This window comes from Alligator mississippiensis, chromosome 3 (genome assembly GCF_030867095.1).
Source record: "Alligator mississippiensis isolate rAllMis1 chromosome 3, rAllMis1, whole genome shotgun sequence".
Taxonomy (NCBI): Eukaryota; Metazoa; Chordata; order Crocodylia; family Alligatoridae; genus Alligator; species Alligator mississippiensis.
Genome location: NC_081826.1, coordinates 32,992,354 through 33,018,054, shown reverse-complemented (window position 1 = coordinate 33,018,054; position 25,701 = coordinate 32,992,354). Strand labels below are relative to the sequence as shown.

General features: G+C 46.3%; 1 protein-coding gene across 1 annotated transcript in view; it reads right to left on the bottom strand.

The window, feature by feature from the left end:
* ANGPT1 (angiopoietin 1) overlaps positions 1-25,701 on the bottom strand; it is a 267,589-nt gene that overhangs the window by 61,079 nt on the left and 180,809 nt on the right. The window lies entirely within an intron of this gene.

Here is a 25,701-nt window from a genome sequence, read left to right as displayed (position 1 = left end):
TATCCGGACATCTGTTGGGAAGAGCAGTCAGCCAGGTCTGACCACTCATGTAGGTTCCTAGCTGAGTTACAGGACCTCCATCTAATCCAGGAGGTGCACAGTCCCACCAGGGGAAATGCCTTGTTGGACTTGGTCATGGCCACAGGTGATGACCTGGTGAGGGGACTGAGGGTGCTCGACCACCTGGGCAACAGCAATCATCGCTTACTGGAATTCACCATCCAGCGCAGGGTGTCAAAGGCCTGCAGCAAGGCAACAGCTCTGGACTTCAGGAGGGAGGATTTCAATGAGATAAGGAGATTAGTCAGGGAGGCACTGAGGTCCCGGAGGGGAGGGAATTTGGGAGTCTAAGAAGTGTGGTCATTCCTTAAGGAAACGATCCTCCAAGCCCAAAGGGTGATAATCCCTACGCGAATAAAAGGAGGCAAGAGTGCTCAAAAGCCCTCATGACTCACCAAAAGCATCCAGGAATGTCTCAAAGCCAAAAAAGGAGGCGTACACCCAATGGAAGGGAGGGGCTATCACCATGGAGGATTATACCTCCATTGCTCGAGGTTGTAGGGGGGTGTTAGTGTAAGGAGTGACCTAGAAACCTCTACTCGAAGATGAAGAAGAAGAGAATGCTATGTGAAGAATGCCCATCTGCAATGATAAGGAGCAGACAGTCTTAGATAAAGGGGGCTTGAAAACAAAAGAAGAAACAGAGTACCGGGTTAGAGGGCTCATTAAAATACTAAAAATCACACCCCTAGGTGGGGAAAAAGTATGCTAATGAAACACACACGTATGTAAATGAGATACATGGCTAAAACACAGGTATAGAGACATGCTCAGTAAAGAACTTCTTGCATCACTCACTTATAACCAATCATTAAACAAGCACGCTTGCAAAGGCTTGAAAACTCCTGTATAAAAGATGCTTAGAAGTAGTAGTAGGTGTGCTTGTTACGTGAATTATTCCGCTTGCACCTTTTATTGCTAGCAATAAACCTTCTTTGTACTTTCACCCCTGGTATCTTTATTGGCTTTTGCATACCAGGCACGATCCCAGACTTCAGCTGGGGCACAACAGTTTTTTGCACCCCAGATGGGACTGCCTTAGATAAGGTTTTGCCCAGACTAACTGATGACCAGCCGACCACTCCTCCGGAACGAATGTCAGGCGCGCCCCGGGATCTCTTTTCCTGGTAAGACTTTTGCTTCAGGGGGAGCTGGATCGCTGAGGCGGCAGTAGTCTAACGGTGCAACGCCATAGAGTGAAAGTACCAGTAACAGGCACTTGGGTGAGAGGGTAGAAAGGGCATAAGTCCTACCATCAGTACGCCTACCTGGGATTATCTCTGTAAGTATTCCATCTGGCCTGAGTCCAAGACCAGTGATTTTTCCCCTGTGAGGACGAGGACTAAGAACAGATCTCTGGATCCCAGGTAAGTAGGACGGTCAGAACCGGGAAGGCAGCCCTGAGATGGGTACTATTAACAGTAAGGTTAGGGAATGTACCCCCCTCTCTTGTGTATTGGGACATTGGGCAGAGTTCGGTGGGGATCCTATGACTAAGAAGAAAGCTAAATTCTTCTGTGAAACTGCGTGGCCACGCTATAAGCTAGATGATCAAGAACATTGGCCTCCAGAGGGAAGTGTTAATTATAATACCATCTTACAATTGATTTTGTTCTGCCGGCAGAATGGTAAATGGGAGGAATTGATGTATGCACAAGCGTTTATGTCTCTCTGTAGGGATAGAAAGGTTTTGGATAAATGTGGATTGGGGAAGGGGGTTAGGATCTGTAAGGTGGCAGTGGCTCAACCAACTGAAAATCCTGTCCGGAGGTTCCGCTCCCTTTGCCAGCTCCACTTTATCCTCCTCCTCTTCACCCTCCTCCTCCTCATTTGTCTGATTCCTCGTTGGCATCTGCTCTTCCTCCATCTTCCCCCCTCGAGGCGGAGGTTGAGAACACTCCCCGACCCAGGGATCTGGAACAGCACCAACCATGGCCGTCAGGTGCTTTGCAATCTCCAGAACCCCCGACTTCTCCTGATATAACCCCGGGAGGTGGGTGGAGAGTACAGTTAGGAGCAGACTCCAGGGTTAAGGGAAAACATCACAGGGAATCTGATCCTGGCTGTGGGAAGGGAAATGGGGTATTTCCCCTAAGAGAACAAGTGGTACCTGGACCACTTGAAGATGGTGGTGAGCCAACCTACCGTCAAACCTTTGTGCACATTCCTTTCACTACCTCAGATTTGTATAACTGGCGGAACAATACCCCCAGCTTGAGAGAGGATCCTGAAAAGGTACGAAACCTGTTTGAAATGATTTTCAAAACCCATAACCCAACTTGGGCAGATGTTCAGTCTCACTTAGATGTCCTGTTGACACCAGAGGAAAGGAGGATGGTAGTAAACAAAGCCCGTGAGTACGTGGAAAAGGAAATTACCACAGGGCGCCTACATGGAAATAAGGACAAACATGTCCCCACCCAGGAGCCAGATTGGAACCCAGACCAAGATATGACCTCTATCTGCGCCTATCGAGAATATATCCTCCGAGGATTGAGAGGTGCTGTGAAAAAACCTCAGAATCTCAGTAAGGTGTATGAGGTTTGACAGGAGACGAATGAGACCCTGAGTGCCTTCTTGGAAAGAATCTACACTACTTTCAGAAAATACACCCGCAAGGACCCAGAGGATGCATCAAACGCTCGCATGGTAAATATGATCGTCATAGGTCAGAGTGCACCGGACATTAGGAAGAAATTGCAGAAGACAGACGGAGCAGCAGGTATGCCTATTTCCCAACTAGTAGACATTGCTTACTAACCGAGAAAGTGTTCAGGAAAAGAAACAGGACAAGAAAGAGGAGAGAAAGATGAAAATGCAGGCAGCCCTAGTGGCAGCTGCAATCATGGGAAAACCCAGAAATGAGCGATCCCGGAGACAGCCTCAGAGGCGGGGTCTGTTAGAGAAAGATCAGTGTGCCTATTGCAAACAAAAGGGACACTGGAAGCGGGAATGCCCCAATCGGAAAGTAGGTGAAGGTGAAAAGAAAAGAGAGGAGAGCAGTGGACTGTTTGCTTTTGGAGGGGATTCAGATTGAAGGGGACCGGAGGGCCAGGAGGGCAAGATAACCCAGATCCCAGTGTCCCCTGGTGAGCCTCTGGTTAAAATGCAACTAGGGGACAGAGATGAATTGGTAGAATTTCTCGTCGATACAGGTGCTATTCATTCCGTCTTAACTCAAAAACTGAAACCTTTAAGTAAAAAGACTGTGCTGGTGGTAGGGGTCACAGGGAAGGCAGTAACACGGCCCTTCCTACAGCCAATGGCCTGTAATCTTGGGCAGGCCGAAGTCACCTATCAATTGTTGTATATGCCAGACTGCCCCGTTCCCCTTTTAGGGAGAGACCTCCTCTGTAAACTGCAAGCTATGTTGTCATTTCAGGATGGGCAAATGTTCCTAACGGTGCCTCCTGAAAAGGGGTGGCACCTGCAGGCCTGCCTTCTTGGCCTTCTCTGAGAGGAAAGTACACCGGATATTCCTCAACCCCTGCTTGATGCTGTTGTTCCATGGGTATGGGCAAGTCACCGACCCGGGAAGGCTAAAAATGCTGACCCTGTAAAGATTCAACTTTTGCCAGGGGCTCAGCCTCCATGCGTGAAACAATATCCAATGCGGATGGAAGCCAGGAAAGGACTGAAACCATTAGTTGAACGGTTCCTGGAGTATGGCCTTCTCCGTGAATGCACATCAGCTTTTAACACACCCATCTTGCCCGTGAAGAAGCCCAAGAGTGACGAATATCATTTTGTTCAAGACCTGAGAGCTGTAAATAAATGGTCGTGAGTATACACCCAGTTGTCCCCAACCCATACACCCTGCTGTCTGCCTTGAACCCAGCTCATAACTGGTTCACAGTTATTGATTTAAAAGATGCTTTCTTCTGTATACCGGTAGAGAGGCAATCTCAGGAAATATTTGCATTTGAATGGGAAGACCCAGATACTAGCATTAAGACTCAGTTTTGCTGGACTGTCTTACCCCAAGGGTTTAAAAACAGCCCGACCCTATTCGGCACTGCGTTAAGCAAGGATTTACGTAGGCTAAAACAGCCACTGTCCTGTGCCCTTCTGCAATATGTGGATGACTTGCTTTTAACAGCCACCACTGAAGCAAGTTGACTGGAAGGAACAATCTGCCTCCTTAATTTTCTGGGACAAGAAGGATACCAGGTGTCCAAAAGTAAGATGCAACCAATGTCCCAGAAGGTAACATATCTGGGATTTGAACTACAGCCTGGTCAGAGAGCCCTGTTGCCTGAAAGAAAAGAAGCTATATGCCGGCTAGCAACCCCAAAAATAAAGAAGCAACTACGGGGCTTCTTAGGTACAGTAGGTTTTTGCAGGATTTGGATTCCAAATTTTGGGGTTATTGCAAAACCTCTGTATGGAGCTACACAAGGTGATGAAAAGGTGCTCGAATGGACTGAAGAGTGTGAGCAAGCATTCTGCACCCGCCTTAGGATTACCGGACATGAGAAAGCCTTTTTCCCTTTTTGTGCATGACCAAAGGGGGTGGCCGTTGGAGTATTAACACAAAAATTAGGTAGCTGGCAACGACCAGTGGCATATTTTTCTAAGTAATTAGACCTTGTGTCATCCGGATGGCCTGCTTATCTCCAGGCCGTTGCTGCCACCTGTCTGCTAATACAAGAAGCTGAAAAGTTAACCCTAGGCCATGAAATGACTGTATATGTGCCTCACGCAGTGCTTACAGTCCTGGAGCAAAAAGGAGGGAACTGGTTAACCCCGGGACGAATGGCTCGATATCAGGCCATCCTTCTCAATAAGCCTGAAATAAAATTGGCCATTTCTCGCACTGTAAATCCAGCAACACTGTTGCCACCTATGGCTGACACACCAGATCTTGTACATGATTGCCTGCAAACATTGGAAGCTGTTTACTCCTCAAGACCAAACCTGAGAGACTGACCCCTTGACAATGCTGAACTGGAATTCTACACGGATGGCAGCTCGAGTATGGAGAATGGAATTAAAAAATCCGGATATGCTATCGTGACTACACAGCATGTGATAGAAGCAGGACCTTTAAACCCATCTGTTTCAGCTCAAAAGGCTGAACTCATTGCTATGACTCGGGCTTTGCAATTGGCGGCCAACAAAACTGTTAATATTTATACTGATTCTAAATATGTTTTCCTTGTTTTACATGCTCACGGAGTGCTGTGGAAAGAGCGGGGTCTACTTGATGCTAAAGGAGTAAGTATTAAACATAGCAAGCAAATAAAAGCTCTCCTCAAGGCAGTCTGGGAATGGAAGGAGGTAGCGGTAATGCATTGTAAGGCACATCAGAAAGGGAACGACCCCTCCACAAAAGGTAATCGATTTGCTGACACTACAGCAAAGAGAGCAGCTAAAAGACCTCAGACAGACTTGCTGCCCGAAGTAAGTAATCTGTTACCTCTCCTCCCAGACCTATACCAGCCTGTGACACCACAGTATGGGGAAAAAGACAAACAATTAATAAAAGAGTTTCAAGCAAAGAAGGGGGAGCACGGGTGGCTAGTAGCAAAGGATGGCCGCATTATCATCCCAGCTGTCTGGGTTCATGAGGTAGTAAAGAGCGCTCATCATGGCACCCACTATGGACCCAGGGCCCTGGTAAGATGGATCAGTCACTATGTAACTGGAGTGGGATTAAAAGATGCTGCCAAGAGGGTATCAGAAACATGTGAGGTCTGCCAGAGAAATAACCCAAAAGGAGGGAAAAAAGAAACTCCAGGACATCAGAGAATAGGCAATGGGCCAGGAGAAGAATAGCAGGTGGATTTTACCGGCAACAAGGGATGAGATATCTTCTTGTCTTTGTGGACACTTTTCTAATTGGGTTGAGTGCTTCCCATGTCGGACTGCCCAAGCCCGAGAGGTGGTAAAGGCACTCCTACGAGAAATCATACCTTGCTTCGGACTTCCAAAAGGAATAGGGTCAGACAATGGCCCACATTTCATTGCACAAATTACTCAGAAGGTTTCTGAGTTCCTGGGAATCAGCTGGCATTTACACACCCCTTGGCGACCCCAGTCCAGTGGAAAGGTGGAACGTATGAATCAGACCTTAAAAAGACACCTTGCAAAGATTTGCCAAGAAGCTTGACTCAAATGGCCAGAGGCCCTACCCTTGGCCCTGTTACGAGTAAGGGTCGCACCACATTCTAAATTGGGATTAAGCCTGTTTGAGATAATGTATGCAGGTATGGGACATGCTGCGGTCACAGGATCAGTCTCCTGCCCCGGAAAACCGACTATTACCTGGGAGTTACGCCCTTGTGAAAGACTGGGACGAGGAACCACTTCGAGCCAGATGGAAGAGCCCATATAGGGTGCTTTTGACGACCCTGACGGCAGCAAAGCTCGAGGGAATCAAGACTTGGATACATTCCAGTCGCCTAAAGCCGGTGGCTGGACCAGAACAAGAAGAAACCCCTGCAGACTCCGGGACTGGAGGCAGAGAACAGTGGAAGGTGAAGCCAATAAGAGACTTAAAATTCCTATTCAGAAGAAAGGAACTTTAAATAATTTGTCAATTTTTGATCAAGTTTTACAGCCCTTATCATGAAATTGGTCAAGGTTTTATTGTGTGGCATCCTGATCTGTCCATTCCTTCTCATAAGAGGGGAAAACCTTTTACAACAAAAATTTGATCCTCAGGAAAATGTCTGGATTTATCTGGCCCGGGGAAGTTTTAAATAGAACGGACTTCTGCTTAGCGGGAGGGATCAATGCTCACCTGGTTTTTACCTCATGCTTAATCGCAGTACCAACCCCTTTGAAAATTTTACAAAATTATACTATGCTGAAAGATATAGATAAGGAAAGTACATATCAGGATATATATATTTGGGGGACTATTGTAAAAGATAAAAGCAGAAACATGTTCTCCTTACGGGTTCAGGCAACAGATAATGCTTCCGAATTTTTCCTAATGGTTAATTGTACTGGTAATTGCCTTAAATTGAACCAAGGTAAAAATGTCCTCTGTAATGAGACCAGTCAAATATCCTATGCATACGCACATACCGTCCTTCCTCGAGGATGGTTTCTAGCCTGCGGGAGAATAATATATTCATACCTCCCAGTGAACACTGCAGGAGGACCATGCACCATTGTCCGGGTAACTGCAGCTCTTCCAAGGAAATCTGACCTAATGCACACTGAACAAACCCCTCTCAGTGGGAGGTATAAGTGGGCATACACTACTCTCACCGCCGATTGTGATGAGAATGATTCCCCTGGACTATTATCTAAGGCTGAATACGTAGCATTAGCTGCATCTATGGTGGGGGTTCCGGGCCTCGCTGTAAGTAATAGCAGAAATCTTAATGCAGTTGCCTGTGTTCTAGCAAAAGGACTAAACGCTACATCCCGAGCTCTTTCAGCCCTGAATGCTGAACAAAAACAATTATGGGACGCTGTCTTGGAGAATAGAGCTGCTATTGATTATCTCTTATTACGACACAATCTTGGGTGTGACACTTTAAAAGGAACGTGTTGTTTCAACCTCACTGATAATTCTGTGCTAATGGAAGACAAAATTGGTGCCTTACAACAATTGGCACAGACGTTAAAAGAATCATCTGGCTTAGACTTTTCCTGGTTAAGTTCCTGGCTTCCCAATTTTAGATGGTTGAGACAGTTATTTAGTATAGTTGTCTCTTTCTGTGTTATAGGAATCATGGTTTTTTGCTGTATCCAATGCTTACCTGTTTTTATATCTATCTTCAGGCCTAAGGTAAATCAAATGATTTTACAAACAAAGAAAGCTCATGATACTAGATTTGTGTTAAACCAAATTGAATGGAGCAATTATAATAATAATTAAAAATGCTCCAAAAGGGGGAAATGTAAGGAGTGACCTAGAAACCTCTACTCGAAGATGAAGAAGAGAATGCTATGTGAAGAATGCCCATCTGCAATGATAAGGAGGAGACAATCTTAGATAAAGGGGGCTTGAAAACAAAAGAAGAAACAGAGTACCGGGTTAGAGGGCTCATTAAAATACTAAAAATCACACCCCTAGGTGGGGAAAAAGTATGCTAATGAAACACACATGTATGTAAATGAGATACATGGCTAAAACACAGGTATAGAGACATGCTCAGTAAAGAACTTCTTGCGTCACTCACTTATAACCAATCATTAAACAAGCACGCTTGCGAAGGCTTGAAAATTCCTGTATAAAAGATGCTTAGAAGTAGTAGTAGGTGTGCTTGTTACGTGAATTATTCCGCTTGCATCTTTTATTGCTAGCAATAAACCTTCTTTGTACTTTCACCCCTGGTATCTTTATTGGCCTTTGCATACCAGGCACGATCCCAGACTTGAGCTGGGGCACAACATTAGGAAGGCTAAAGCAGAGACGGAACTGTGACTACTGACCCGGATCAAAGATAACAAGAAGTCCTTTATTAAATACATAGGGAGTAAAAAGAAGGTACCGGATAACATGGGGCCTCTGCAGGACACTCTTGGCAATCTGGTGGTCACACCAGATTACAAAGTTGACCTCTTCAACAGATTCTTTTGCAGCCAGGCCCACGGTCAGTGAGGACCTAGTCAGGGAACTTCTGGTGGGACTAAATGTGTTCAAATCTGCAGGTCCTGACGATCTCCACCCCAGAGTGCTGAGGGAATTGGCAGGGGTCATTGCAGGACCCCTGTCACAGCTTTATGAGCACTTGTGGTGCTCTGGTGAGGTGCCAGAGGACTGGAAAAGGGCATGTGGTCCCCATTTTCAAAAAAGGAAGGAAAGAGGACCCAGGAAACTATAGGCTTGTTAATCTTACCTCGGTTCTGGGAAAGCTCTTTGAGAAAATTATCCAAAAGCACATCTGCGAGGGACCAGCAGGGGAGATTATGCTTAGGGGCAATCAGCATGGGTTCACTAGAGGCAGATCCTGTCAGACCAACCTGGTTGCCTTCTACGACCAGGTCGAAAATTCTTGGATGCAGGTGTCACAGTGGATATAATCTTTCTGTACTTTAGGAAGGCCTTCAACATCTTCATTAGTGACTTGGATGAGGGGGTGAAAAGCACCCTGTTCAAATTCATGGATGACATTAAGATGTGGGGAGAGGTGGGCATGCTAGAAGGGAGGGACAGGCTACAACTAGATCTGGACAGGTTACAGGGGTAGGCAGATGAAAATAGGATGGGTTTCAATACTGACAAGTGCAAGGTATTGCAACTGGGGAGGAAGAACCAGCAGCATACCTACAGGCTGGGGAACTCCCTTCTCATCAGCACAGAGGCAGAAAAGGATCTTGGAGTCACTACTGATTCCAAGATGAACATGGGCCAACAATGTGGGGACTCAGTCAGGAAGGCTAACCGCACCTTGTCATGCATCCACAGATGCATCACGAGCAGGTCCAAGGAGGTGATCCCCCCCCTATATGCGACATTGGTCAGGCTGCAGTTGGAGTATTGTGTCCAGTTCTGGGCACCGCACTTCAGGAGGGATGTGGACAGCATCGAGAGGCTCCAGAGGAGGGCCATGCGCTTGGTCAGGGGGCAGCAGGGCAGAGCCTACAAGGAGAGGCTACAGGACCTGAACCTGTTCAGCCTTCACAAGAGAAGGCTGAGAGGGAATCTGGTGGCCATCTATAAGCTGACCAAGGGGGACCAGCAGGCAATGTGAGAGTCCCTGTTCCCCTCAGCACTACCGGGAGTAAAAAGGAATAATGGCCATAAGTTGACTGAGAAGTCCCACCATTCATGCAGCTTTCTAACCTGTGTACAGGACCTCCACCTGACACAGGAGGTACACGGTCGCACTAGGGGGAATGCCTTACTGGATCTGGTATTGGCAACGGGGGATGACATGGAAGGGGACCTACAGATCGGTAGCCATCTGGGGGACAGTGATCACCTAATAATATAATTCTTCATAAGACGTTGAGTGGGTAAGGTAACTAGTAGGGTGGAGCACGCAGCAACTGCTGCAGCGTCCTTAGCCTGACGAAGGGTTTTTGAACCCGAAAGCTTGCTTAATAACTATTCTCCAACCATTTGGGTTGGTCTAATAAAAGATATCAAATTCACCCAATAGACTTTAGGAAAGCTGATTTGAATGAAATCATGCGATTAGTCAAGGACGCGCTGCAGAGTAGGAGTTTTGAAGTGATGGGAGCCCAAGAAGAGTGGCTGTACCTTAAGGAAATGATCCTTCGGGCACAAAGCGAGACGATCCCGATGAGAGGAAAAAGAGGGAAAGGGGCCAGGAGGCTTCCTTTTCTGACCAAAGAAATCCAGGGCAGCCTAAGGGCCAAAAGGGGAGCACATAAAAAGTGGAAACAGGGAGAGATCACCAAAGAAGAATATACCTCCTCTGCTCGCGCTTGTAGGGAGGCAGTTAGATGGGCCAAAGCTACCGTGGAGCTGAGGATGGCATCCCAAGTAAAGGACAACAAGAAATTGTTTTTTAGATATATAGGGAGTAAAAGGAAGGCCCAGGGAGGAATAGGACCACTGCTAAATGGGCAGAAACAATTGGTGACAGACAGGGGGGACAAGGCTGAACTCCTCAACGAGTTCTTTGCCTCTGTTCCTAAGCGAGGGGCATGACAAGTCTCTCACTGGAGTTGTAGAGAGGCAGCAGCAAGGCACCAGACTACCATGCGTAGACCCTGAGATGGTGCAGAGACACTTGGAAGAACTGGATGCCTTTAAGTCGGCAGGCCTGGATGAGCTCCATCCGAGGGTGCTGAAGGCACTGGCCGACATCATTGCATAGCCACTGGCGGGAATATTTGAACGCTCGTGGCGCATGGGCCAAGTCCTGGAGGACTGGAAAAGGGCCAATGTGGTCCCCATTTTCAAGAAGGGGAGGAAGGAGGACCCGGGCAACTATAGGCCAGTCAGTCTCACCTCCATCCTTGGCAAAATCTTTGAAAAAATTATCAAGGCTCACATTTGCGAGAGCCCGGCAGGACAAATTATGCTGAGGGGAAATCAGCACGGGTTCATGGCAGGCAGATCGTGCCTGACCAATCTAGTCTCTTTTTATGACCAGGTTACGAAATGCCTGGACACAGGAGGAGGGGTGGATGTTGTATACTTAGACTTCAGGAAGGCCTTAGATACTGTATCCCACACCATACTGGTGAACAAGTTAAGAGGCTGTGTCTTGGATGACTACACAGTCCGGTGGGTGGTGAATTGGCTGGAGGGTCGCACCCAGAGAGTCGTGGTGGATGGGTCGGTTTCAACCTGGAAGGGTGTGGGCAGTGGGGTCCCGCAGGGCTTGGTCCTTGGACTGATACTCTTCAATGTCTTCATCAGCGACTTGGACGAGGGAGTGAAGTGTACTCTGTCCAAGTTTGCGGATGACACAAAGCTATGGGGAGAAGTGGACACGCTGGAGGGCAGGGAACAGCTGCAAGCAGACCTGGACAGGTTGGACAAGTGGGCAGAAAACAACAGAATGCAGTTCAACACGGAGAAATGCAAAGTGCTGCACCTAGGAAGGAAAAATGTCCAGCACACCTACAGCCTAGGGAATGACCTGCTGGGTGGCACGGAAGTGTAAAGGGATCTTGGAGTCCTAGTGGACTCCAAGATGAACATGAGTCGGCAGTGTGACGAAGCCATCAGAAAAGCCAATGGCACTTTATCGTGCATCAGCAGATGCATAACGAATAGATCCAAAGAGGTGATACTTCCCCTCTATCGGGCGCTGGTCAGACCAGAGTTGGAATACTGCGTGCAATTCTGGGCGCTGCACTTCAAGAGGGATGCGTATAACCTGGAGAGGGTCCAGAGAAGGGCCACTCGTATGGTTAAGGGCTTGCAGACCAAGCTCTAAGAGGAGAGACTAGAGAACCTGGACCTTTTCAGCCTCCGCAAGAGAAGGTTGAGAGGCGACCTTGTGGCTGCCTATAAGTTCATCATGGGGGCACAGAAGGGAATTGGTGAGGTTTTATTCACCAAGGCGCCCTCGGGGGTTACAAGAAATAATGGCCACAAGCTAGCAGAGAGCAGATTTAGATTGGACATTAGGAGGAACTTCTTCACAGTTCGAGTGGCCAAGGTCTGGAACGGGCTCCCAAGGGAGGTGGTGCTCTCCCCTACCCTGGGGGTCTTCAAGAGGAGGTTGGATATGCATCTAGGTGGTGTCATCTAGAGCCAGCACTCTTTCCTGCCTATGCAGGGGGTCGGACTCGATGATATATTGAGGTCCTTTCCGACCCTAACATATATGAATCTATGAATCTATGAGAGTAGATTCGGGCTAGACATCAGGAGGCACTACTTCGCAGTCAGGGCAGCTAGGAGCTGGAAGCAACTTCCTAGGGAAGTGGTGCTCGCTCCTACCCTGGGGGATCTTCAAAAGGAGGCTAGATAATCATCTAGCCAAGGTCGTTTGACCCCAGCATCCTTTCCTACCCATGGCAGGGGGTTGGACTTGATGATCTGCTTAGGTCCCTTCTGACCCTACCAATTATGAAACTATGAAGCTATACTTTTAAGCAGTATATCTGTACCTACTTGTATATAATATAAACTGTGCATGGCATTAATTTAAAGCCAAAAGGATTATGATTTACCATATAGTTAATTAGACTGGGCTCCAAAAGAGACAACAGCATTTCAAGCCATGGTGACCTCATAGCTCAGCCCTGTTCAGGATGTGTGTGTACTCCACAAAGGAGTCATGTGCTAATTAGCATTTTCTTGTCACAAGTCCTGGGATCCTCCAAAAATGTATATGCAGATGAGGCACAGGTTAACCTGGTCCAGCTCCATCTCATGAAGGGTGGGGCCACACTAATCATACGTGACAAACCGAGCGGTGGTGTGGTGATAGAGGGATTCTGGTAAGCTGTTTTGGGCCCTGTTCAGTGATGTTTGCCAGACATGTAAGGCTAGTTAAAAAACAGGTCTAATTAGAAATAGGAATAAAGGTGTAGCTCAGCTGTGGGAGTGAAGAGGAAGTTGAAATGCAGTTGTTCATCTTGAAAAAGAGTCAATGCTGAGGGGGACTGAACACAATGGACACTACAATATATTTTATTCAGATGGGCTACATAGATTATTCTTTGGATATGAGCATTTTTTGCACCAGAAGAGAATGTCAGAGCTTGCTCTGGCCTCTCCATGTGCCAGCCTAGTATTGCAGTACCTCCAGCCTAGTGCTCACTCCCTTCTGGGGGAGCAACAGCCCATTTTTTAAGGGCCATGTACACAAAAAGGTTCCCATCAGTATGCTTGCCCAATACAGAATATATGTTTCATAGTCATGTAACAGAAAGGCAAAAGAAGATGCACTTCCCCCTCAAGCCCCCACTTGCAGGGTGCACAGGCAAGGCTTGGCACAAGCTGTCTGCTCCAGCCAAGCAGGGAGGCATCCTTTAGTGCCCCTCCTCCCCCCCTCCCCCCGGTTTCTAGCCTGAGCCACTGCAGTCATGTGGCTGCATTTATGGAATCAAAATAAACGTCTGTTCACTTGCTTACTGGTTCAATAGACACAGTTTAGACTAACAGATTAATCTGTGAAGATTGAATCGATTCAGCCTCAGGGTTTTTGACTATCTGTACTTAGCCGAGGTGTTTAAAGCATATTTACATGACATGATGGGTGTTCTCAGAACTGCTCTTAATTGATTATTCTCTTTTCTAGCAGGGATGTTCTAGAGGGTGCAGATAGCTGAGAGCTTGCCATTCCCTTGGGATGTGTCCTGTGGGACTCCTCAGTTTTCCCACATTGACCTTCTTGTTCAACATGTGTCTGTGGTCACTGGGCAAGACCACACAGAGATTTGTTGTGAAGTGCCATCAGTATCCTGATGATGCCCAGCACTCCTTCTCTTTCACATCTGACCTGGGCCCTGCAGTCTTGATTCCCAGCCTAGTGCTCTGCTGCAGATAGATTGAGTGTGGATGAGCTAGCTGAACTGAATCCAGACAAGACAGAGGTGATGGTGGGGTTAACAGATCTCATGACTTGGGGTGAGAGATAGGGACACCTATAACTGATAGGGTTCAGCCTCCTCTTATCACTCATGGTTGCATCCTTTGGGTGCTCCAGGATAGTTTACTACACCTGCATACTCAACATGCAACAGTGTCTAGGAGCACTGTTCAGCAACTCTATCTAGTGAGAAGGCTATGACACTTTCTTTCAGATTTGGATCTGGCAACCATGATCTATTCTATGATCTCATAGCTTCAATGACAGACTAATGCAATGCACTATATATACAGCTATATTTGAGGACTTTCTGGACTCTCTGGGACTTTCAGGAGGTAGATAGTACAGCCTGCCTCCTGGTCAGAGTGAGTCACCAGGAGCACATTGCTCCAGGACTCCAGAACTTGCACTAACTTTCAGAAACCTTCAAGGTGCAATTCAAGGTGCTGGTTTTGACCTATAAAGTCCTGAACAGCCTTGGCCCTACACGCCTGAAAGACCACCTCCTTTCTTATGTTCCGTTGCGACTCCTAGGGCCAGCTGAAAACACGGTTCTACAAGTTCCATCTGTGCACAAAGTTCATTTGGAAAAAACACAAGGGAGGTTGTTCTTGAAGTTACTCCTCACTTATGGAACTCCCTCCCCTCTGTGGGCTGTCAGATCCTGAGTCTGGACATCTTCCAGGAGCAATGTAAGACCTTTTTATTTGGCCAAGCTTTTAACAGGCAGGGTTGAGATTTGGGGCACAATTTTAGAAATTTGTTTTTATTACATTCTATTCTGTTTGAATCTAATTTTATCTAATTGTATAATTTATCATGATTTGTATCAGAAGGTCCCGGAGCCTTTTCTGGGGAGGGCATCATATAAGTCTAATAAATAAGTAAATAAATAGATAAATAAATAAATAAAATATTGTTTAATATATGGGTTTAGACATCTCTCACTCTTGAGAGCCTGGGGGTTGGGTGTCCAAACCAAAAATGCAGTATTGCCAACCTTAAATATTTAAAACCATGAGCTGTGCCAAGGAGAATCCTGAGATTGGCTAAAAATCACAATACTCTAAAAAATAAAATAAATGTCAGGTTATTTTTATTTGCCTTATGACTTCTGAGCCTTCAGAGAGTAGCTGGCTCATGTTTTCAAACTGTTTTCAACTCTGAAAATTAATGTATTTTGTATTAAAAAAAGGTTAAGAGTTTGTAACAGTAATGTAAGAAACTCACCAAAAACCATGTGAACTGGCAAAAATAGTGGCCTGAAATATATAGGAGCAATTGTACTTCAATAGGTCTTATCTATTGAAGTGCTGAGATATCATTCAAATAATTGGAATGAAATATCACCTGGTACAAACTACCATATTACTAAATAGAGATCTTTTAGTTACAGATCTATGTTAACATAGATGTTCTTTAACCTGCTCCAAACTCTTACTTATTACTTCACCATCAGCAAATGAATACTAGCATTTTTGGCACCGAAATCTGATTGTATGTTGGGAAAGGTTAGTTCTAGCTTAGGGAGGGAAATGACTCATAAATCAATCAGTTAGTGAAGTTAGTAATTTATTGAAGTATTTACTCCATCATGGTGAAGGGGTCAATTTCTGGCAGCTCCTACATATGTGTATACTAATAATATGATTGTATGTTTGTCCCTGTAATTCTCCCTGTATTTATTCTATACCATTACATATATTTGATAAAGGATTACTAAAACGTTGTGACTATAGATTCCACAATAGTTCCCAAACCCTAAAAAAACAAGTAATAATGATTCATTAATTCATTAAAATATCTTTCATCGGGAATGAGAGGCAATATTATCACCTCTATAATAATAATAATAATAATAATAATAATAATACATATACTAGTTAGCAAATGCCACCCAACATCTACTTTCCTTCATGTCTAATTGTGTTGTGGTTAGCAGAGTCAAAGTAACAGAAGCAGTCATGAGTACCAAGAAACTGAATTGAATGCAAGCCTTAAAGTGACCTTAAGAATTCACAGAGTTGACATTTATTCAAAAATAATAAGTGTGGTGCAAAAGAGTTTTATTAGCTTTGGCAAAATCTGTAGGGGTATTCTACTTGAATTCTATTACTCCAAGTTCACTAAACAATTATCTCTCTTACTTTATTTATTTTGTCTGATAATGTTCATAGGAAGCTTTGACTTTTTATAGACAAAACAAAATTGAAACCAGACACAGTCAGAATAGCCAATGGGTTCATCTCCTGTCAGGCAACTCACTGAAGAAAACAGATAATAATTCAGTGTTTTACTGCAGTGATGTCTTCCCAGAAGCCATAAAGAATAATCAGCTCCTTGTGCCTTAGCTGAGAATACAGAATGGGCTCTGAATGTGTGTAAAGATAATTTCAAGCAAAGCAAGCAAAGGTCAGCAGCCTTCTCTATTTCCAGCACACTGGATTACTCATAATATTCTTATTTACAGTTGTGGTGTGCTCTGTAGATGTGGCTTTAATATTCTTTACAGAACAAAAAGGTGTTCTGATAAATGTGGGTTAATATAATGCCATATGAATATCCTCAAATATATCTGCCCATAAGAAATATCTCATGGAAATTTTTTAGCAATTCATTTTGGAAGAGCTCAGAGTTACAATTTTTATTTACCTTGTAAAAACACTAACATGAGATTTAAAAGTCACTTTTACATGCAACTGCAGGACAAGATACTGGTTTGAAAACCGGGGTTTCAAGCTGTGTCATGTGATACCGAATTTATAGAGCGTAACAACTTCATTCTACTCCAGTGTATTAATTCACAGATACCCCATGTTCCTGAACAAAGCCTGTGTAAACAGACTTTCTATTGAAAGTTAAACAGGAGACAGAAGAATAGGGCAACCCTTCTACAACTGCTACTTCTGCTTATGTGATACCTAATTAACTGCTCTCCTACTGCGATGCTCAAAGCCATCTCTATATGTGATTCCCTGACCCACTTCTTCAGCCCACTTCAGACCCACTTAATAATGCCTCCAATCCTGCTTAACTGGAACTGATACAGAACTCACTATGTGGCCTGTGATTCTTCCACAAAACTTCTCAGTCTGTTCTCTTCCTCTAGATACCACTGGGTTTCTGTGGAATGGGGAGGTTTGTGCTTATTGGGGAGGTGGAACCCAAAAAAGACTAGTTTTTGAAAGAAAGGCAAACTCAACTTGCTGATTTGCTCAAATTTTTTCCTTGTGGTCAGCAAATAATGTATATGTAAGACATAGAATGGTTTGGAAAGCAGTTTTCCCTTCCCACACAACTTCTCAAAAACATCCCTGGTCTACATGGGAAAAAAACCAAGGCCATTGGGTTTTTTTTGATAAAAAAAGAAAAAGAAAGGGACTGAACCTGGCACAGCCAACAGGTTGGCAGTAAAAGTACTCACCTGACAAATGAAAAATCCCCATTCAAGTTCCTGCTCCATATAAATTTGCGCTGGGATGATTTTGAGCTGGGGAGTGCCCCAACCACCAGATTTAAGTGTCACTCTATACTGCTGTCTCATAGTTTCATAGTTTCACAGTAGCTAGGGTCAGGAGGGACCTGAACAGATCATCTAGCCTGACCCCCTGCCACAGGCAGGAATGAATGCTGGGGTCACAAGACCCCAGACAGGTGATCGTCCAACCTCCTTTTGAATTTGCCCAAGGTAGGGGCGAGGACCACTTCCCTGGGAAGCTGGTTCCAGATTTTGGCCACCCTAACTGTAACATATTGCCTTCTGATCTCTAACCTAAACCAATTCTCCATCCGTGGTGCTGGGGAGAATAGGGCTCTTCCTATTTGCTGATGGTCTCCCCTGATGAGTTTGTAGGCAGCCACCAGGTCCCCGCTCAGCCTCCTCTTGCTGAGGCTGAACAGGTCCAGGTCCCTCAGTCTCTCCTCATAGGGCCTGTCCTGCTGCCCTCTCACCAAGTGGGTGGCCCTCCTCTGAACCCTCTCCAGGCTGGCCACATCCCTTTTGAAGTGTGGCGCCCAGTACTGGACACAGTACTCCAACTGCAGCCTGACGAAAGTCGCATAGAGGGGGAGTATCACCTCTCTGAACCAGCTTGAGATGCACCTTTGGATGCATGACAAGGTATGGCTGACCTTGCTGGCTGCGGTCTGGCATTGGCAGCTCATGTTCATCTTGGAGTCAATAATGACTCTGAGATCCCGTTCCACCTCTGTGCTTTCAAGAGGGGAACTCCCCAGACTGTATGTATGCTGTGGATTCCTTCTCCCAAGGTGCAGCACCCTGCATTTGTCTACGTTGAACCCCATCCTACTGTTGTCTGCCCACTTTTGTAGTCTGTCTAAATCTAGTTGCAGCCTCTCCCTCCCTTCAAGTGTGTCCACCTCACCCCACATCTTAGTGTCATCAGCAAACTTTGACAGCGTGCTTCCCACCCCCTCGTCCAAGTCGCTGATGAAGATGTTAAACAGTGCAGGCCTGAGGACCGAGCCCTGGGGTACCCCACTGCTCACATCTCACCAGGTTGAGTACAACCCATCCACCACTACTCTCTGGGTGCGTGCCATCAGCCAATTTTTTACCCATCCAACTGTGTAGGCATCAATGCCACAGTTGCTTAATTTATTGATGAGGATGGGGTGAGAGACAGTGTCAAAAGCCTTCTTAAAGCCTAGAAAGACTACGTCCATGGCGACACCATCATCCAAGGATTTAGTTATTTGGTCATAAAAGGCAATCAGGTTGGTCAGGCAGGACCTGCTTTGGACGAACCCATGCTGATTGCCCCTGAGCATGATCTCCCCTGCAGGCCCCCCACAGATGTGCTCCTTGATGATTCTCTCCAAGATCTTCCCGAGCACCGAGGTGAGGCTGACAGGCCTATAGTTACTTGGGTCCTCCTTCCTCCCTTTCTTGAAAACTGGGACCACATTAGCCAGTTTACAATCTCCTGGAACCTGGCCAGATGACCATGAATGCTCATACAGCTGAGCCAAGGGCTCCGCAATGACCCCTGCCAGCTCCCTCAACACCCTCTATCTGGCAAAAATTACCTGTTTCACATGGCACAAATAATTACATTTTCAGAGAAAGATCCACTCTGTAGCCAAGTGCTTAGGAGACCCATTTATGATAAGAGACTCAGATTCATGTATCTGCTTCAATGAAAATTTATACGAAGTAGAACAACCAATAGAATAAATTTAGTCCAGAACAAGCAATGGCCACATGATGAGAATATTATGGAGAAAGCACAGACTTAAATTGAATCATGTATAACCCAGCCTAACTACCTAGCTGTTGGAGCAATAATTCATCATTAAGCTAAGAATTTTTTCTTGCTGAAATCCAGTACAGTTTCCATAGGGAGAAAGGTGATAAATAGTATATTATACTAGGACTATGCAAAATTTCTCTGGGTGTTTTGTTTCAAAGCTATTTTGATGCGTTTGGAGCTTGAAACAGATTCATAGTTTCATAGTTGTTAGGGTTGGAAAGGGCCTGAGCAGATCATCAAGTCCGATCCCCTGCCATGGGCAGGAAAAAATCCTGGGGTCAAACAACCCCAGCAAGGTGATTATCTAGCCTCCATTTGAAGATCTCCAGGGTAGAAGTGAGCACCACTTCCCTTGGAAGTTGGTTCCAGCTCCTAGCCACCCTGACTGTAAAGTAGTGCCTCCTGATGTCTAACCTGAATCTCCTCTCCATCAACTTGTGACCATTATTCCCTGGTACTCCCGGTAGTGCTCAGGGAAACAGGGACTCCCCCAATGACTGCTGGTCCCCCCTGACTAGTTTGTAAATGGCCACCAGATCCCCTCTCAACCTTCTCTTGTGGAGGCTGAACACGTACAGGTCCCATAGCCTCCCCTCGTAGGGCCTGCCCTGCTGTCCCCTGATCATGCCAGTGGCCCTCCTCTGGACCCTCTCGATGCTGTCCACATCCCTCCTGAAGTGCGGCGCCCAGAACTGTGAAATCAAGATGAAACAAAAGGCTTCAAAACAGCTTCAAAATGAAACAAGGGCACTTGAAACATTTTAAAAGTTTTGAAACATTTCAATTTTTGAAGCTGGGCTTACTTGGCTTCAGCACTGGTCCCAGGCGGCAGCCTCCTCTCATCTGGTGCACAGATCCGGGGGCCTGTAGCCCTGGGAGGGCTGCAGGGCTGTGCTGGACTCCTCCCGGGGGTGCGAGCCCCTGGATCTGTGCACTGGATGATAGGAGCCTACAGCTGCTGTCTCGGACCGGTGGCAGCAGCAATCTTCCTTGGCACTGGCGTGGGCTGAGGCCAACGCTGGTCCCAGGTGGCAGCCTGAGTCTCCTCTCATCTGGCACACAGATCTGGGGGCTCACACCCCTGGAAGGAGTCCAGCACAGCCTGGCAGCCCTCCTGGGGGTGCAAGCCCCCAAATCTGCACCCCGGATGAAAGGAGGCTCAGGCTGCCTCTTCCACATGGGACAGATGGTAGCAGCAATCTGATCTGGTGTTGGGCACAGCCTGTGCCCAGAACTGGTGCCAGGTGGGAGAGTGTGGCAGGGCACTGGTTGTGCCTGCCACTTTAAGGGCCTGGAGCTGGCAGCTGTCAGGTGCCTGATGTTGCCATTTTGAATCAGGGGCTGCCCATATAAACAGGGCAGTTCTGCTGCTGGAGGCCAGACAACAACATCGCCTGGCCACAGAGCTGATGGTGTCATCTGGAGGTAGGGGAGGAGCTGTAGGGGATGGTAAGGAGTCTCCTGGTCCTAGGAACAACCTAAAACTGCACTCTGCCTGGAGTGGGTGGCTTGGTGGGGCTCTCAGTCATGTGGGAACCCCCAGGAAATGCCAGGCCAGTTACCACCCCGATGAGAGGTGGGTCGGGGTGCCTTAACCCCTAGCCCCCACAACCAGGTGGGTTACCCCTTGTTGGAGGGTCTGGAAGGTGGGCCCCATGGAGAAAGAGTGAGGACATAGACTCATGCCTGTCTGAACTTCCCCTGACTGGTCAATGCTGGGGCCAGGACTGGAAGGGTCGAAGAGCCAGGGGCGTGCCGTGAGGAACGCCCAAGAGCTGCACGCATGGGGTTCCGGCTGGCCTGGAGGTGGGCCAGGGCTAGCGTGCCGAAGGTCCCGGGGGGGGGACCACACCCGAAGGGGAAGCAGTTCAGGGAGCTATGCTTCCTGGTATGAGGGTGGAATAGACCTCCTGAGGAGAGGAATCCAGGCGGGGTTAAATTAGAAGATTCTGGGGCCCAATGTGGGGGCCAGTGATAATGATAACATCGAGATGCCACCAGTGAGGCTTGGGCTGCAGTGTAGGGGAGGAATGGAGCCACGGATAGCGCCCCCTGGCATCGGGGCAGGAAATGGGCAGCCTCCCACTAATTAACATCATTAACTAAGTAATTCCAGCAAGGCGTGGCAGTTAAGAAGGAGGGCAGTTAGCCCAGAAACAGGTGGGCGGGCCACAGTTAAATGGGCCACGAGAAGGCCACCCATTACAGAGAGGCAGCCTGGGCCTCCTCTCATCTGGGGCACCGATACAGGGGCTTACACCCCCAGGAGGGCTGCTGGGCTGTGCCAGACTCCTCCCAAGGGTATGAGCCCCTGGATCTGCGCGCCAGATGAGAGAAGTCCCAGGCAGCAGCAGCAATCTTCTCTGGTGCTGTTCCCAGTGCTGGTCCCAGGCCGTAGCGGCAGCCTCCTCTCATCCGGCACACAGATCTGGGGGCTCAAACCCCCAGGAGGTGTGTGGCATAGCCCTGTAGCCCTCCCAGGGGGAGCGGGCCCACAGATCTGGGCGCTGGATGAGAGGAGGCTGCTGCTGCCAGCAAGTGTCAGGACTTTTGCTTTGAACAGTTTGAGGTACAGTTTCCCAGGAACCTCTGCACCTATCTCCTTAAAACTTAGCAAGCTTCATGCCTTCAGAAAGGGATACCATCCCTACAATTTTCATTCAAATCAGGCAAGAAAGGACAAAGTTTTAGGCATTATAGTTTTCCCCATTATAGCATATGGACAAAATGTCGAAACTCATTGAAACAATGAAACAGTGTCAACTAAATGAAATAAAACAGTACAGTGCTTCGAAATGAAACAAAATAATGACACAAAACACTGTCCCTTTGAAATGGCAAAATGGACATCGAAATGAAACGATGGTATTTTGCACAGCCCTATCGTATGCCACAGTTAAAATACAACTGCAGTCCAACAAAAGATTATATATAACTTGCCCATCTGGTAGCAAAAATAGCTTACAAATTAAAGAAATGTTCACGTATTTGGACACGCCTTGGATGACCTACATCTCTCTTGGCGCATCATCCAGAGGATATGATTCCACTGTATGTATGAGTAAGGGGACTTTGGTCCTGATCCAAAAATCAGTGAAGTCAGCTGGGCTTTGAAGCAGTTAATCTGTAGAAGAATGTGTTTAGTTGCAAAAGATTCTGTGTTCAAGCCTTGGTGACCACCAGCAAAGTAATCATGATACAGGGGATCATATATACAAATATATATATATGGACATGCTCTCATCCATCAGCCTGTATACTTTGCCAAGCTCCAGTAGGCACCGCTGGGTTTTGCCTTCCAGAAAAGAAAAGAGAACATGATGTCTCTTTCTCTAACACTATTGAAAATGACAAGTATTAGAGCAACCACTTCAGTTAAAAATATTTTTTAATAAAGTGACATGACACACAATCCTTTATCAAAGAGGACTGATGTCCATAAAAGGCAATGACCACAGACTATCTTAATCTACATTCCAGTAACTGAAACTCATTTCCTTAAAACCAAGTTATTTAGTAAATACTTAAAAGAAATGGAACAACTCCATGTCTTATGTCCCATTCGCTCAACATAAATGAATTTCCAAGACAAAAGTAACTTATAATTTACTAGCTTGGAATGCCTTTAGCAGGAAGAATCTATTTTAGCATACATCTAAAGGAGCTACCTGTAAAGTTGCAAAGTAGTATGTCCTTTTTCCTCATTTATCCCTAGCTCATTACCAGCATCTTGCCCATTTAATAAGTTATATTTCAGAAAAACAGAAAAAACTGCCTTATTTGCTTGAAGTGCAGAAACTAGACTCTTCTTCCCCTCTCACCCAATATTATTCCGCTCTGTACCTCCTCCCAGGTGCCTCCTCCCCATTTTCCCTTCCTCAAACCTCATCCTTGGCAGTATGAACCTAGGCTAATTCCTCCAGAACCAGCAGGAGTACTCAGAAAGGAAGCCAATTAGTCCACTTAGAGCACTATGCAAACATGGCTATACTGTCAGAAGGCAAGGCACATATATTGGTAAGTGAGAAGTAAGGACATGTCCAAAGTTTGCTGTATTACCCAGTGGTTGTGTGACAGTTACTGTAGCATGTCTGATTTGGAATACTTGCTTTTCTAACTTATATAGCATTCTTTTTTTGCCTTTCAAGTAGGACTATGCCAGGGATGCAGAGCCAGTAAGTGTGTCACTGTTATGAAAATCACTGTTAAAGTTTTTACTGTGCATGTCTACACAGTTGGTACTACACAGTCTACACAGTTGGTACTGCACAGCCATTTAGTACTCGTTTTTACATTACCTACCGGTTTTTGACCCTATTGTGTAGTAGCTCATTGCTACTGCACAGTAGGAGTATGACCAGGTTACAAAACACCTGGACGCAGGAGAAGGGTTGATGTTGTTTACTTAGACTTCAGGAAGGCCTTCAATACGGTATCCCACACCATACTGGTGAACAAGTTAAGAGGCTGTGACTTGGATGACTACACAGTCTGGTGGGTGGTGAATTGGCTAGAGGGTCGTACCCAGAGAGTTGTAGTGGATGGGTCGGTATCGACCTGGAAGGGTGTGGACAGTGGGGTCCCACAGGGCTCGGTCCTTGGACTGATACTCTTCAATGTCTTCATCAGTGACTTGGACGAGGGAGTGAAGTGTACTCTGTCCAAGTTTGCGGATGACACAAAACTGTGGGGAGAAGTGGACACACCGGAGGGCAGGGAACAACTACAAGCAGACCTGGACAGGTTGGACATATGGGCAGAAAACAACAGAATGCAATTCAACAAGAAGAAATGCAAAGTGCTGCACCTAGGGAGGAAAAATGTCCAGCACACCTACTGCCTAGGAAATGACCTGCTTGGTGGCACGGAAGTAGAAAGGGATCTTGGAGTCCTGGTGGACTCTAAGATGAACATGAGTCGGCAGTGTGGCAAAGTCATCAGAAAAGCTAATGGCACTTTATCGTGCATCAGCAGATGCATGATGAACAGAACCAAGGAGGTGATAATTCCCCTCTATCAGGCGCTGGTCAGACCCCAGTTGGAGTACTGCATGCAATTTTGGGCGCCACACTTCAAGAGCGATGCAGATAACCTGGAGATGGTTCAGAGAAGGGCCACTCGTATGCTTAAGGGCTTGCAGGCCAAGCCCTATGAGGAGAGACTAGGGCGCTTGGACCTCTTCAGCCTCCACAAGAGAATGTTGAGAGGCGACCTTGTGGCTGCCTAAAAGTTCATCATGGGGGCACAGAAGGGAATTGGTGAGATTTTACTCACCAAGGCACCCGTGGGGGTTACAAGAAATAATTGCCACAAGCTAGCAGAGAGCAGATTTAGATTGGACATTAGGAAGAACTTCTTCACAGTTCGAGTGGCCAAGGTCTGGAACAGGCTCCCAAGGAGGTGGTGCTCTCCCCTACCCTGGGGGTCTTCTTCAAGAGGAGGTTAGATAGGCATCTACCTGGGGTCATCTAAACCCAGCACTCTTTCCTGCCTATGCAGGGGGTCGGACTTGATGATCTATTGAGGTCCCTTCTGACCCTTACATCTATGAATCTATTAGTGGCATAACGACTAGTGCCCACCAATGCTACATTGCCATAGCTCGTTGCTATGGTGACATAGCATCTCGTGTAGATGTGCTCAATGTTGCTTTCCACTGCAGTTGCTATCACAGCAATATCTGATGTAAAAACCATAATGAATATGTCGAACGGATCAGTGACATTTTACTACTTTTAATGAAAAAAAAAAAAGGTTAAGGAATTTAAACAGCTACGTGTGTTTTGCAAAGCTTGGGTACTTACAGAGTTATACACCAGTAGAGAAGTAGAACTGGAAAGGACCTTGAGATGTCATCTAGTTCAACCCCTCCCTGAGGCAGGATCCCTATCCAAACTATCCATATAATCTACAAGGAGGATGCAAAGTCAATTCAGGGTAGCTAGGACTTTTAAAAACTAGTGTTTTGATAGTATGGGTATTTACATTGTGTATAGCATACTGGTTTCGGTCTCCTTAGCTAAGCCATATGGTTTATGTAACATTTGGTCTATAAATAAACAGTTGAGGTTTTTTTTCTATTACAAGGGTTGGTAGTGAGAGTAGAATGGGAGCAGTAAAGCATACATGAATAATTTCAACATAATTTGTGTATTAAGTTGCTTTTCATGCAGCCAGCATCTTACTTGAAAAAGTTAAAACCTAGAAAATTAATATTACTATAAAAGCCACCCCTCTTCCAAGCTGATGAGGGAAGCAGTTGAGTGTCTCTCTGATCAGTAATAGTTGAAACAACAGTGGCTCCCACTGAAAATAGAGCATGGCAAGATGGACCAGAGATATACCTTGTAGGCTGTGGGATTCCAGGGCTAGGAGCTAGGGGACTGGTGAACCTGTGTGTATGGGATTTAGAAAAAACAGCAAAAATGGAAACCAAGGAC